The sequence below is a fragment of the Nyctibius grandis genome, chromosome W, assembly GCF_013368605.1.
Source record: "Nyctibius grandis isolate bNycGra1 chromosome W, bNycGra1.pri, whole genome shotgun sequence".
Classification (NCBI taxonomy): domain Eukaryota; kingdom Metazoa; phylum Chordata; class Aves; order Nyctibiiformes; family Nyctibiidae; genus Nyctibius; species Nyctibius grandis.
Genome location: NC_090694.1, coordinates 9,456,259 through 9,472,557, shown reverse-complemented (window position 1 = coordinate 9,472,557; position 16,299 = coordinate 9,456,259). Strand labels below are relative to the sequence as shown.

Here is a 16,299-nt window from a genome sequence, read left to right as displayed (position 1 = left end):
ATCACCTTTGAAAGGTCATGGAGAACAGGAGAGGTGCCTGAGGACTGGAGGAAGGCCAATGTCACTCCAGCCTCCAAAAGGGCAAGAAGGAGGACCCAGGAAACTACAGGCCAGTCAGCCTCACCTCCATCCCTGGAAAGGTGATGGAACAGCTCATTCTGAATGCCATCTCTAAGCATGTAGAAGAAAAGAAGGTTATCAGGAATAGTCAATGTGGATTCACCAAGGGGAAATCATGCTTGACCAATCTGATGGCCTTCTATGATGGCATGAATGGCTGGGTAGATGAGGGGAGAGCAGTGGATGTTGTCTACCTTGACTTCAGCAAGGCTTTTGACACTTTCTCCCATAACATCCTCATAGGGAAGCTCAGGAAGTGTGGGTTAGATGAGTGGACAGTGAGGTGGATTGAGAACTGGCTGAATGGCAGAGCTCAGAGGATTGTGATCAGCGTTACTGAGTCTAGTTGGAGGCCTGTAGCTAGTGGTGTTCCCCAGGGGTCAGTACTGGGTCCAGTCTTGTTCAATTTATTCATCAGTGACCTGGACAAAGGGACAGAGTGTACCCTCAGCAAGTTTGCTGATGACACAAAACTGGGAGGAGTGGCCAATACACCAGAAGGCTGTGCTGCCATTCAGCGAGACCTGGGCAGGCTAGAGGGTTGGGCGGAGAGGAACCTAATGAAATTCAACAAAGGCAAGTGTAGGATCCTGCACCTAGGGAGGAATAACCCCATGCACCAGTACAGGTTGGGGGTTGACCTGCTGGAAAGCAGCTCTGCAGGGGAGGATCTGGCAATCCTGGTGGACAAGAAGTTCACCATGAGCCAGCAATGTGCCCTTGTGGCCAAGAAGGCCAATGATATCCTGGGGTGCATTAGGAAGAGTGTGGCCAGCAGGTCGAGGGAGGTTATCCTCCCCTTCTACACGGCCCTGGTGAGGCCACACCTGGAGTACTGTGTCCAGTTCTGGGCCCCCCAGTTCAAGAAAGACAAGGAACTACTGGAGAGAGTCCAGCGGAAGGCTACAAAGATTATTCGAGGACTGGAGCATCTCTCTCCTGAGGAAAGGCTGGGAGAGCTGGGTCTGTTTAGCCTGGAAAAGAGAAGACTGAGAGGGGATCTTATCAATGCTTACAAATACCTTAGGTGCGGCTGTCAAGAGGACGATACCAGACTCTTCTCAGTGGTGCCCAGCGACAGGACAAGGGGCAACGGGCACAAACTGAAACACGGGAAGCTCCATCTGAATATGAGGAGGAACTTCTTTACTTGGAGGGTGACAGAGCACTGGAACAGGCTGCCCAGGGAGGTTGTGGAGTCTCCTTCTCTGGAGATATTCAAAACCCAGCTGGACATGACCCTGTGCAACCTGCTCTTGGTGAACCTGCTTTAGTAGGGGGTTGGACCTCCAGAGGTTCCTCCCAACCTTAACCATTCTGTGATTCTGTGATACACTCACCATTCTTCCCGCTAGACTAGGTCCTGTTCCCTATAGCCCATATCATCATCCTTATAACACAGAAGGATTTATAAATCTTCAGCTACATACCAACTTCCAGCAGCAGAGATGATATTTATGAGTTAATGATAGTTTAGTCTTGTAGCAGTACAGAAGCATTCTGAGAAAAAAAATAAACAAAATAGTAAGCATTTCATACTTACTTACTATAATGTCTTCTAAACAGTTGCCACCTTTGTCCTGTAGGTTTATAGACATCCTCAGTGCTAATATAAATTCCTTTAATTTTTATGCTTTATGTCATAATATTATGTGTAATTTTAACTACTGTCCTTTAAAAGTCAGAGGAATTAATATAACAAAGATAAATAAAGTTACTTGGTTGCCTGAGTAATAATGGCGGATCTAGAGTATGGATTTCCTAGTACATCAGGAGGTAGACTGTTTACCAAACACATCTTTTCTTCTCTCTGCAGTAAAGACCAGAAAGGAGATGAGTTAGTTATAGGTACTATAGCATGAAAACAGTATTTAAGAGCTTGCAAGATATGAAATTTCTGACCTCCTAGAAAGCAACTATAATCACATTTAAATTTGTCCCAGAAGACAGATAAATATCTCCTTGAAAAGTAAAAAATGCAGTTGTATCCTTTAAGCCTACTTCTGTAGGAAGAAACATATTCACAGTTTCTATGCACTCAGTATGGACCAAGAAGTTCTCTTATCAGAGAGAGAGAGAGAGTAGACTGTAGTTCATTACTGAATAACTAAGTTTGACTAACAAGTTAAAGGCTAGATTCGAAGGGTACAAAGTTGACCCTTAATTCTGCTTTAAAAAAAAAATATCCAAATCTAAGGACAGAAAAAAAAAAACAACTTTTAAATTTGCAAATATATTTAATAAATGGTGAAAAAGCAAAGGATAAAGTTAAGAAACGCAAATGGAGTAAAAGCCATGGCAAAGAAACTTCTCACTTGAAAACAAAGAAGCATTTCTGCTATAATACTTCTAGAAACTTCTCCCCCCAGGAAACATAATAACCAGCTCTTGATTTTTTTTTCTGAATTGCTCTAGGTACCTAAGTAAGACAACATTACTATCCCTCCATACCAGAAAGCACCACTACTACTGAGCACTGAACATTATGTTATGGGACAGAAGAGATTAAAGGATTGTTGCATCTCCTTCCCGACTTTCAAATATGTTCTGACCCTAACAGGAAAGAGAATCACATGTGATTATGTATAGTCTTACAAACATCCTCTTCAGTACAGCGCCATATTTCTCCCCTTATTTTCCAAGAAATCCCCTTGCTCTGCTGCTCAGATGTGAATACTGCACTTAACACACTTCTCCCTCCAAACAGATCTCACTCAACTAGATTACAAGATGTAAGGGTGGTAGAGTGGTAGAACAAGGCTTTCATGAACATACATCCTAATTGTACAGACTCCTTCACTTGCCCAAACGCATCAGAGCATCTCACTGCAACGAACAGTTTCAGTTTAACTACTTGCTTTGTCTCACAGATGCTAGTCCATTTTTCTCCAGCATGTGAACTGCAAATGTGGAAAAAGCAGCTTACTACCTTCTTTTCTTTTTATCTTTGCAGTTAAATGCAATACATTGCATTAAGCACTGCATAAGCACTTGAGAGGATCTCTACTCTGGGAAACTTAACAATAGACAGACAAGACACATACATAGAGGCAAAACCATTTCTCCAGCACTGAACAGCTGATCTGTGGCAAGAACAGAACCTTCATCTTCTAGGTTCTGTCTCCATATAGTAAAAAAGAAAACACTTCCTAGTACATAAAGATTAAACTCTAATCAATATATTAGTTTAAAACAAACTACTCTTCTAAATTAGTGAGAAATGGATATTATAGAATCTTACTACAGTACTTGAGCTTGTGAAATAAATGTTACAGTGCATAAGATTTTTCTTATTTTGTCTAAAATTTATGAAAATACATTCTGAAACAGAAGGAATAATCTCAGGTTTTGTATGACTGATTGCTTGATTCAGTCATTATAGTAATTACCAACGTAGGGACTTCACTATAGACTGCATAGCCAAATGTCTTAAAACTAAGAAAGCTGCTAACTTGAAGGAATTAGGAACACATTTTAAAATAGTTTTATACCTTTTTTGTTCCTTTCTGGATTGCATAATGTACAAGGTAGTATCCCAAAAATGCTCCCTCTGACTTAAAAATGAGTCATCACCAGGATAAATTACTGTGATGTTTGTCCTACCATGGATAAATCTAAGAGAAATAACAAGATTTTTAAGAAGTATTTAAAATGCTGTGTCACTAGACAAGGAAAACAGGTTAGTACACTTGAAGAAAGCATTAAGCACAAACACATTTTCAACACAACTCTCACATGAAAAACTTTCTACTGTTTCACAAACAGCAGAGTGTACCAATTGTTTCTTTTAACATAAAAGATTAGCATTACCAGGCTCTTTGTTTGCATGGGGTGGGGTGCGAGTGTGTTTATTTTTAAACAAGCTAAGGAGAGTTTTTTTGTGTTGACGTAAACACATCTCACAAGAGCTGCTCAATCCCCATTCCATGGACCACAAAATATAGCAATGCTAAAGAGAAAATCCACTCTTAGTGGACCAGCCCTACCTAGTGTACACAAAGAATTGCCAGACTGAATGTTTCCTGAACAACCTGAATTTCCACTGCAGCTGGGTGTTTTTCACTAAGATCAGTGGTCTTTTACTTGTGATCATATGATATCTTGGAGTCTAAAACCCATTTAATGACCTAGTTCTGCAACTCTGTGGTTAGATGCCTGGACTTCGGTAAGGGGACTTTAAGACTAAGTATGGCTACTCACCATACTTCCAAAGAAATAAGTTACAGTACTGAAAAGCTGCTAAACATTTTGTTCAGATGAGATGAAAATTTAGGAATTACACTGAGAAAAATGAAGAACACTGGGCAGAAAGATAAAAGCTTTAAAGACTGATTATGCTTTTATCAAAAACTTTTAGATGCTGATAGCAACTGTAGCATTTTCAAAGTTTGTATAGCAGATTTGAAAGGGCAATTTTAAAAAAAAAGGTGTGGTGCTTTTTTTAAAAAAACCCCACAACATATGGACAAGGTGATTTGCCAGGAAAATCCAGTTCAGCTGCCTGCAACATACAAATTACGTAGGTCACCAAGACACACATTTCTAAGGCGTGAAATCTTCAGCATCAAAAGGAGTGATGTAATTTGCAAAGAAACCAAGCACCATAATTGTCAGTGAAGTCTGTGGGAGCTCCAGCTGTCCAGCAAACCTCTAAGAAATCAGATCACTTATTTAAAAGCCTTAAATATGATTTCAGATTGATTGTTTCAGGCATACCCAGTTTCAGATCTGGAAATATACTGTACTAGAAAATGTGCAGCCTAATGAACAAGCAGCAGCAATTAACAGAATATTACACAAAGACTGTGTACAATTTCTCAAGGTGTGAGAAAAGATGAAGTGTCTTACTTGTCCCTAATTCCCATACAAATGAAGTCTTCAAAGACGAAAAGCATGATCTTCATACATATAAAAAAACACTCTGGCAGGGTACAATTTGAATTAGCTGAGGACATGAATACTTTTCAGTATCTTGATTCTTCTGTAGAAAGAAGTCACAGAAACTCCACCTGTATAAAATATAATAAAAGCTTCTGTAAGTTCAATGGTGTATTGTTTTGTTGGTTTTTTTTTTCCTCCTAATATTTTCTGTATCCTAAATGGAAATATGTTTCTATACCAAGAACAGATGCATACACATGTATTCAAAGGAAAAGAGGCCACATATTTTCAGTGTCCTCCGATTCCTTAGTTATCCACATTAATTACTGTCCTGGTTTCATTGGGATTTGGTTTCAGTTTGTGGCCAGCCATGGTGATCAAGGCCTTTAGCAGTTAAATGCAGGGCAGCTGACCCAGGCTGGCCCACAGGTGTATTCTATATCATTAACATCAAGTTCACTATAAAAGGGAGGGCTTGCAAGGGGAGAAGTAGGGTTGTTTTTGCTTTCTTTTCTTCTAGCCTTCCTTTTTCTCATTGTCAGTGATTGGTATTTCTAGAACAACCTGCTGCAACCCTGTAGCTAAATATACTTGTTGTGTGTTTGGTGATACTGATTATTTTATTACTTCTGTTCATTTTTAACCCATGAGTCTCCTTCTATTTCCCAATTTCTTTCCTTGGTTGGGGAAGAGACATTGGATGAGGGAAAAAGTGTTTATTGTTTAGCCCTGGGTGTGGGCTAAATAAAAACAGTTACCAAATTTATTTTCTCAAACCTGTAAAGGTTTTAAAATTATTTTTAGGGGTTCTGACAGAGAATATATGTCACTGGCCCACCTCAGAAGTATTATCTTCTCAAAACCAAACAAAAAAACAAACCTCTGTGTTCTTTTTCAGTCTTTTCTTTTTCATTTACATATTTATACAGTATGTCAGAAACTAAAATTTATTTTTCTTTGGACTAATTTTTATTTATCCATTACAGCAGGATACAGAATGTTGGTTTCATGAATTTCATGTTTCAAGTATTTCCTAATAAAAAAAATTATAGTAACTTTTTTATTTCTTATAGCTAGAATTCCATTATTTTGCTAGAGGTTGAAGTTTAGAATTGTAAAACATATGTTAGCAACTAAGTAGTAAACAGTTTAAATTACCTGTGTAAATATGGGGCTCTGAAGCTGAGTGGTGAAGCTGTAAGTAAACAAGAAACTGTTTCATATGTTTCAGGGTCTATTAAAACTTCAGCTCCTATAGATGTATGGTTGTTATTCTCGCATGTCTTCATTACATTCTTAGCAGCATGTAAGTTATAGCACACTAATGCCAATGACAAAGGGTATTTCCATTCTTTTGGGTAGGAGGAAACAGACCAATGCTGTGTAACGCAGGTGTATTCAGAAGAACAATTTGTGTAAAAACAAAGGGGCTCCATCTCTTTAGTCCTTTGGTTAGGTTCATTCTCTGTATTTACCTTCAGCACAACCATGTTCATTCTTATTCTCTAATCTTGTTTGTTTTGAAGGTATTTCTGGAACAGAATTTTTACTTCACTTTCCATACTGATCTCCTGTTTTGATAGTTGCTGTTCTTTTGAGAGGAGCGTAAGGATGCCGCAGATGACTGGCTGACTTGGCATGAGAACTCTACTGTAAATTCTTGCTGCAATTCTGACAGATAAAGGTGAGCATAACCATCTACTGGTGAGATCCTCACACTGCCATTGTCTGTACATCTTGTCAGATCAGCCATAGCAGGGTCAGGCCATCTAACTTCTAAGACATCACTGAAAATAATCTAATACAAGAAAAAGGATAGGAATGTGTTGCAAGATAAAAATTACATGCTTGCCAGAAATTACAATGGAGGATTTACATTTAAATTAATTTGGTCCTTCTGCAAGGTGATACATGGCAAGAAACTTTACTCTGTATTTATTTGCATACATGAATGCAAGGAAGCAAAATATCTAACCTTCATATCCACTTCCTCCTGTTTTAACAGGATTCTATCTAGCAATAAGGTTGTCATTTAATATCCATTCATAAACTAGTAAGGTATGTGGCCAGCTGACAAGACACAACTGCCCACATACAGTAGATATTTGTTTCCATCTGCTTCTTACGAAACAGTGAAGAGAGCCTAAATTATCTTGATAATATCAGTTATCAGAATTCATGGAAAGTCCACATTAAAATTGTGTACATAAAAATGCCACATGTTCTGAAATCTTCTCTTTATTAAATTAAAATAAGCCTGTAAAAATGGCATGTAATGTGTATTTGTGTTTTTACCAAAATGAAAACTTACTGAAAATGTTTTGCAGCTATGCGGGTAAACTTGATTAATCCCCAGCACTGAAGATTAAGTTGCACAGCTATTGCTGGGATGTGGATAGAGCATATTTCTGAAGAATAATATAAAATATAATGAAGATTTCAGACTTTTCTTTTGAGACATTCCAAATGTATTGTAATAGCCTCATCTTACTGCAGTGATATTCAAGTACAGATTGCTGCTTCAATTATCACTGTTGTTCAAAAGAAAAAAAATTTTCAGTGCATATGCCCTTGTGCTACCCCTTCTACAAAAATGAAGCAGATGATTCTCAACAAATTACTCCAAACAAGCACTGCATCTACCTCAAGCCCCAGATTAAAGCTTTACCCAAAGAGGAGATATAGTTTAGAAAATGCACTAATCCCATCCTGAAACTGGAAAAATTCTGTCAAGCTAGAGAATGCTTTTCTAGTCATCTGAAAAAGTTCTGCCCCAAAAGGAGATATTTTACTTTGTATTGTCCTTATGCCTGATTGCTGCACAGAAAATATCCTTAGTCTGTTTTAATTTGAAGGCTCCAGGTATAGCACTGGATAAACACAGAAGTGCAAACCCTCTCAAGGTGTGGAAAAAAAAAAAAAAAAAAAAATTAACCAAAGATTATTCATACTCCTCATCACTTGCTTTATCTCAATTTAATCATCTTTGTCTCATTTGACTGACCTTTAATCAAATATGTTTCAGCCAGGATCATACTTTGGCCCAGCACTGGAAAAGCCTGGAGTCCAATAAAAATAAAATATGATAGCACTAGTATATTAGTAAGGTGAGAAAGTCTGCTGAAGGTATTTGGGGTACTAAAGATGAAAGTTTACCATAAAGAATTGCGAAAGGATCCTAAAAAAAAAAATCAAGTGAATGGACAGTAAGGCTGCAGATAAAATTTCAGTGGAGATAAATATAATGTGATATAAATGGGAAAAGGCAATCCTAAGTTTGCATATAAAAGGATGGGCTCTGAGCTGACTACCACCACCCAGGAATGAGATCTTGGTGTTATGATTGACGGTGCCATGAAAACATACTCTATGTTCAGTAATAGTTTAAAGCAGTTGTTATGACCTGGTTGCAACTAGTTCATAAATTCCTTGGAGTAAATTAAGGTGAAATGACACCAAATAACTGGTGTGAAATTAAGAACAATTTATTAATACAGGGAAAGTAGCGTGGTCATAAGTGTCTTGGGTTTCTAAAGGCATTGTGAAAAGAGAGAAAAGGAAAAGGGAAAAGAGAAAGAGGATAGAGACTATGAGAGAGAGGAAAAGAGAGATCACCACCCTTGGATCCAGCAATGTAAGTTGTCTGTGGAGTTGATAAATTGCTTGCAGAGTTGCTCCACTGGTAAATTGCTTGCAGGATCGGTCCTCAGGTGGCGGGCGGGAGCGCGCACCAGCATCCCAAGTGAGAAGTTTTAAATACTTTAGGTCATTTGCATGCGAGATAGGAGAGGGTGGTAACATCCCTCTTGTCTCCCCATTCTGCTTGCTTCTCATGCTAATAGGGACGCCTGTGCATTTGTAGTCTTAGATTGTTCTCAAAATGAGTTGGTGGTCCCCCAAGGGGTGTCTGGTGGTTGTGATCCCCCTTAGTTGTGGTGTCTACTGTATGACCCTGCTTCTGCACAAGTGTGGTTGATGCCTTGCAAAGTTGTTGCACATGTAGGCTGGCCCCAAGGAAAAGATACCATCTGGCCTCCACAGGACTTCTCTCTCCCCCTCCAGCCAGAGTTGTAAATCACAACAATTAAGGCACAGCAGGGGTATTGTTCTGTTCCCAAGGCCCTTATCTCTTGCCAGACTTGCAGGCCTCTGTAGTACACATACCCTCTTCCAGCCAGAGTTGTCAAGCAAGTTGTTTAAGGCATACAAACTCTGTCACAGCAGTATATCAAATGTTAGTGTCCTGGTTTTCTTCCTTTGAGATTTACAAGGGGTTGGAAATTAAAACAGACAGCTAAGATGATAATGTCATTTTTGAATGCTGTGTTATCTCATCTCTTTATAAAGCCTTTTACAGAGTTAAGTGTAATGATACCTTACTTGCCGTATGCGCTGTTTGTTACTGTTTATGTGCAGTTTATCACTCCTGGGCACTGGTCAATGTGCATTGTTTTGTTATGGCGTTTCATACTGATTTATGTCGTGATAAACTGGCCTGTTACTATTCTGACTGCGGTAGCAGCGATTTTATCTGCGGACTCCGGGCGTCCTTTAGCTGATTGTGTTAATGATTACACTTCCAATTTTACTTCAGGAAATAGTACCTTCTCCTTTTCTGCCAAGCTGGTTCCTCTAGATTTTGTGAAATTAGGATGGTGCTGTCTAGGTGGCATGTTTTTATTTTCGGTTGTCCTGAATGTGTTTCTGATGTGGGATAAGATTAAATATCGGTGCAGGGACAGTTGTAGGTGTTGTGCAGCCACCTCAGATCCTACAGCGTGTGCTGCCACTACAGCCACTAAATCCACTGAAACCTTGGCAGCCTGCATCACAGCTGCTACACCCCCCAAGATGGCCACTGCAGCTACTCAGACTCTAATGAGTCTCAGCACTCCCACAACAGCCACTGCATCTACTCAGACCCCAGCATCTACCGAATCTGTACCAATTGCTCCTGTAACCAGGAAGAAATACAGAAAGAAATCAGCTCATGAAGAGGAGGATGATGACTCAGAGCCTTCTAAGGCAGAGCCATCATATGGCCCAGGTGAGGGCCCTTCTCAGGCAGAGTTAGGGCCTGACACAGATGGGGGTTTCCTTGATCTGCCTTTTAAAGCAGACCCATCACAGAAGAAAGGTCCTTCTAAAGCAGAACTATCACAAGAGGAGGACTCGGATGTAGAGATAACCTACCACTCCTTATCCCTGAAGGACCTGAGAAATATAAGGAAAGACTTCAGCCGTTATGACGGTGAGCCTATTATTACCTGGCTGCTCCGATGCTGGGATAATGGGGCAGACAGCATGCAATTAGATGGCAGAGAAGCCAGACAGTTGGGATCCCTGTCCAAAGATGGTGGTATTGATAAGGCGCTTGCAAGAAAGTCAAACACTATCAATCAGTCTCTGGAGGCGACTCTTGTCAGCTGTAAAGAGCAGGTATCCCTATAAAGATGATGTTATGAGCCACCTGAGCAAATGGACCACTATAGAAAAAGGTATTAACTACCTTAGAGAACTAGCTGTGCAAGAGATTATTTATAGACACCCACGGGAAATTGTAGATCCTGTAGATCCTGATGAAGTGGAATGCAACCGATCCATGTTCCGGAAGGTTGTGAAGAATGCTCCACCGACATACACCCATACATTGTCAATATTAGTCTGGGGAGAAGATGCTATGGCACGTTCTACTGTGGGTAAAATGGCTAACTGTATGCGACAGTATGAAGACAGTATTTCTTCCCCACTGCAGGCACGCATCTTGGCTGTGGAAAAACTGACTAAGGAAAACAAGGACTCATTTAAACAACTGTCAGACAAACTGTCCAGGATAGAGAATAAACTTGACTCTCTACCTACACAGGCCCGCGTTGCAGCCGTTAAGAGAAAACGGCCTCCTACAGGACCAGCTCAAAGGAAACGGAACACATCACGAGGTATCCTGTGGTTTGCCCTGCGTGGTTATGGGGAGGACATGAGCAGATGGCATGGACAACCTACCAGTACCCTACAGGCATGAGTACGTGAGTTGCAAGCTAAAAGAAATACCAGAGAGAATTTTTCTAGGAGGATGGCTGCTCCAGTTACCAGTGAGCAGGACCCCAGTCAGGGTAGATGGGCCTCAAATCCCTTTTTCCCAAGTGTGAATAGGGGAAATGAAGGTCCAGTCCCTGTGAGCAGCACGAATCCATTTCTTAATTAGGGGGGCCCTGCCTCCAGCCAGGTGGAGGAAAGGGACAACCGAGTTTATTGGACTGTGTGGATTCGATGGCCTGGCACATCAAAACCACAAAGGTATCGAGCCCTGGTAGACACTGGTGCACAGTGCACCCTAATGCCATCGGATCATAAAGGGGCAGAACCTATCAGTATTTCAGGAGTAACAGGAGGATCTCAAGTGTTATCTGTATTGGAGGCCGAAGTGAGCCTAACTAAAAATGAATGGAAAAAGCACCCCATTGTGACTGGCCCAGGTGCTCCGTGCATCCTTGGCATAGACTACCTCAAGAGAGGGTATTTTAAGGACCCAAAAGGGTATAGATGGGCCTTTGGTATAGCAGCTGTAGAGACTGAGGACATTAGACAGCTGTTTACCTTGCTTGGCCTCTCAGAGGATCCTTCTGTTGTGGGGTTGCTGAAAGTTGAAGAACAACAGGTGCCAATTGCTACTACCACGGTGCACCGATGACAATATCGCACCAATCGAGACTCCCTGATCCCCATTCATAAACTGATTAGACAATTAGAAAATCAAGGAGTGATTAGCAAGACTCGCTCACCCTTTAATAGTCCTATATGGCCAGTGCGAAAGTCTGATGGAGAATGGAGATTAACTGTGGACTATCGTGGCCTAAATGAAGTTACGCCACCGCTGAGTGCTGCTGTGCCAGACATGCTAGAACTTCAATATGAACTGGAGTCAAAGGCAGCCAAGTGGTATGCCACCATAGACATAGCTAATGCATTTTTCTCTATTCCTTTGGCACCAAAGTGCAGGCCACAGTTTGCTTTTACCTGGAGAGGTATCCAGTATACCTGGAATCGACTGCCCCAGGGGTGGAAACACAGTCCTACTATTTGCCACGGACTGATCCAGACTGCACTAGAAGAGGGTGGAGCTCCAGAACATTTGCAATACATTGATGACATCATTGTGTGGGGTGATACAGCAGCAGAAGTTTTTGACAAAGGGGAGAAAATAATCCAAATTCTTCTGAAAGCTGGTTTTGCCATAAAAAGAGGCAAGGTCAAGGGACCTGCCCAGGAGATCCAGTTTTTAGGGATTAAATGGCAAGATGGGCGTCGCCAGATCCCGATAGAGGTGATCAACAAAATAACAGCTATGTCCCCACCAACTAACAAAAAGGAAACACAAGCCTTCTTAGGTGTTGTGGGTTTCTGGAGAATGCATATTCCAGATTACAGCCAGATTGTACGCCCTCTTTATCAAGTGACCAGAAAGAAGAATGATTTTCAGTGGGGCCCTGAACAACGACAGGCTTTTGAACAGATTAAACAAGAGATTGTGCATGCAGTAGCCCTTGGACCAGTCCGTATGGGACAAGATGTTAAAAATGTGCTCTACACCTCAGCTGGGGACAATGGTCCTACCTGGAGCCTCTGGCAGAAAGTACCAGGGGAGACTCGAGGTCGACCCCTAGGATTTTGGAGTCGAGGATACAAGGGTTCTGAGGCCAATTACACCCCAACTGAAAAAGAGATACTGGCAGCATATGAAGGAGTTAGAGCTGCTTCAGAGGTAATTGGTACTGAAGCACAACTTCTCCTGGCACCTCGATTACCAGTACTAGGCTGGATGTTCAAGGGTAAGGTTCCCATTACTCATCATGCAACTGATGCTACATGGAGTAAATGGATTGCATTAATTACACAGAGGGCTTGAATAGGAAACCCTAATCGCCCAGGAATCTTAGAAGTGATCATGGACTGGCCAGAAGGCAAAGACTTTGGAATGCCACCAGAAAAGGAGGTGACACGTGCTGAAGAAGCCCCACCATATAATGAACTACCAGAGGATGAGAAGCAGTATTCCCTGTTCACCGATGGATCCTGCCGTCTTGTAGGAAAGCATCGGAAGTGGAAAGCTGCTGTATGGAGTCCTATACGACGAATCACAGAAGCCACAGAAGGACAAGGTGAATCAAGTCAATTTGCAGAGGTAAAAGCCATCCAGCTGGCTCTAGACATTGCTGAACGAGAAAAGTGGCCAAGGCTGTATCTTTATACTGACTCATGGATGGTGGCAAATGCCTTGTGGGGGTGGTTAAAGCAGTGGAAGCGAAGCAACTGGCAGCGTAAAGGTAAACCTATTTGGGCTGCTGAACTGTGGCAAGATATTGCTGCTCGGCTAGAGAAACTAGTCGTGAAGGTACGTCATGTAGATGCTCACGTACCTAAAAGTCGGGCAACTGAGGAACATCGAAACAACCAACAAGCAGATCAGGCTGCTAAAGTGTTCCAAATAGATTTGGACTGGGAACATAAAGGTGAACTATTTTTAGCTCGGTGGGCTCATGACACTTCAGGTCATCAAGGGAGAGATGCAACATACAGATGGGCTCGTGACCGAGGGGTGGACTTAACTATGGACTCTATTGCACAGGTTATCCATGATTGTGAAACATGCGCCGCAATTAAGCAAGCCAAACAGTTAAAACCTTTGTGGTATGGGGGGGGTGCTGGTTGAAATATAAATATGGGGAGGCCTGGCAAATTGACTACATCACACTCCCTCAAACCCGCCAGGGTAAACGTTATGTGCTTACCATGGTGGAGGCGACCACCGGATGGCTGGAAACATACTCTGTGCCCCATGCCACTGCCCGGAACACTACTGTGGGCCTTGAAAAGCAAATCTTGTGGCGACATGGCACGCCAGAGAGAATTGAGTCGGACAATGGGACTCATTTCAAAAACAGTCTCATAGATAACTGGGCCAAAGAGCATGGCATCGAATGGGTATATCACATCCCCTATCATGCACCAGCATCTGGGAAAATTGAACGGTATAATGGGCTGTTAAAAACTACCCTAAAAGCAATGGGAGGTGGAACCTTTAAAAACTGGGATAAGCATTTGGCACAAGCTACCTGGCTAGTTAACACCAGAGGATCTATCAATCGAGCTGGCCCTGCTCAGTCAGACCTTTTACATACAGTAGAAGGGGATAAAGTCCCTGTGGTGCATGAAAGGAATCTGTTGGGAAAAACTGTCTGGATTCTTCCTGCTACAGGCAAAGGTAAACCCATTCATGGGATTGCTTTTGCTCAAGGACCTGGATGTACTTGGTGGGTGATGCTGCAGGATGGTGGAGTCCGATGTGTCCCTGAAGGTGAGCTGATCTTGGGTGAGAATACTTAATTCTGAACTGCATGATGTTAATTGCTGCATAATACTAACAGTGTTCATAAGTGTCTTTCAGGTTGAAGCAGTGGTGATGGGAATGGAGCTAGCTGCAAGTGGCATCCAGTAACCTCCTCGAGAATGACACCTTTAACCTGCAACCCGTGGGCACAAACTGTGACAAAGCTCATACCATCTCTCCTACCCTGAGAGACTCCTAGCCAGATGGAAACCCACAATCCTGAACTAAATGAACTTGATGAACTTTTTTTTTCTGTATAGAGATGAATCATAAACTAATGTTATCTGTATATATTTGAAAATGAAAAGTTAGTGGTGATCTGAGTATGATGTGAATGGTATGGAATAAGGGGTGGAATGTCCTGGTTTGGCCTAAACAAGGCCGATTTTCCTTTCAGTGATTTTTACTTTCAGCTAAGTCTCCTCTAAATAACTGCACTTTCTGAAACTAGCTACATGTTTTGCAGACAGTGTCCGCTTCCAGGACTGATAACGCTCGAAGTTTGTAGTTATCACTGAGGCACTGGTAGGGATGTTGTGCAGTAAGGCTCTTGCTGTACTTAGTCTTAGAGAAACCAAGGTCACTGCTGAATTCCTCACTGCTTATGAGTGAAGAGCCGAAGGGGGGTCGCAGCTGCAGGGGGGAGCAGACAGGGCAGGTGACCCAAAATTGACCAACGAGGGTATTCCATCCCATACACGTTATTCTCGGTATAAAGCAGGGGGATCACGAGGGTCTCGCTTCTCTTTTCTGCTATGGCCGGTGTCCAAGGAGGACTCCGACTGTTTTCCTGCTGCCCCCGATCCCGATCCGTGCATTCCTGAATCCAGCTCTCGACCGTCGCTAGGCCCAGCCTGGGCCTTCCCGGAGCCTGCCCTGCAGTGCCGGTGGTGACGTTGCCAACATCGGGGGAGCTCGATCTTGGTTTTGTATATATATTTGTATATATTTGATTATTCCAATATTATTATTATACTCTTTTTCATTATTATAGGTTTATTAAAACTGTTTTAACTTTCCAACCCGTAAGTCTCTCTCCCTTTTCCCTTTCCCTTTCCCTTCGGGTGGGGGGGGAGGGAGGGTTAACAGAGAGCGTCTGCTGCAGGTTTAATAGCCAGCCCAGCTTTAAACCGTGACAGTTAGAAACTTCTAGGAAAGGAACAAGAACAAAAGAGAACTATACTGCTGAATATATTTGTGGTTAACATGCATTTTTGAATACTATATGCAGTTCTACACAGGCCACACTGCTGACAGGATCCCCCTTGTCAAGCTGCTTAGAGATGTGGATGGTTAGTGTGGCCAAAGCAGAGCCTCAGCAAACTGTAGTACTAGACTGCTTATGCTCAAATTAAAAAAAAAAAAAAAAAAAGTAATACAGTATAACTGTAGAAGTGTTTTTGTACTCAGTGGCCCAGTAAAAGTAGCGTTGTCACAGCTGGTAACAGGCCACAGTTCTCACACTAACTATACCTTATGCTAACTGTGCAAAGCCCCAGGCTGGCCCGTTAGGCTCATTACCAACTTATGAGAAAATGCTGAATAAACTGGAGCTTGATGACTGTTATCTTGTTATAATGGACTGCTGAAGTGTGGGAAATAGCAAAGGCCTTGATAATGTGGCTTCTATTTTCAACCAGTGCCCACAGAACAATAAACTGATAGTAAATTACTGGTCACTGAAGAAGTACAATCTCAAGGGCTACAAAAAGACTGCTTTTGCTTTAAAAAAAGCAGCAACTGATAAACCAAAGGGGGGGGAAGTAAGAAAAAGCCAAGCAACAGGATAAGGCACTTGCTGTGGCTTAGTAAAGTTATCCCTCAATATCCTGAAGCAGGTAGTCACAGGGGAAGCTAAAAGTTAGAATCTGTCTAGAAACTCAGCTATCTTCCAGAAGAATGAGATCCTG

The 16,299-nt window shown here is 41.9% G+C and overlaps 1 pseudogene; it reads right to left on the bottom strand.

The window, feature by feature from the left end:
- Positions 1-6,982, bottom strand: part of LOC137675667 (uncharacterized protein C5orf34-like) — a 65,567-nt pseudogene extending 58,585 nt beyond the window's left edge.
- Between the last annotated feature and the right edge of the window lie 9,317 nt (positions 6,983-16,299).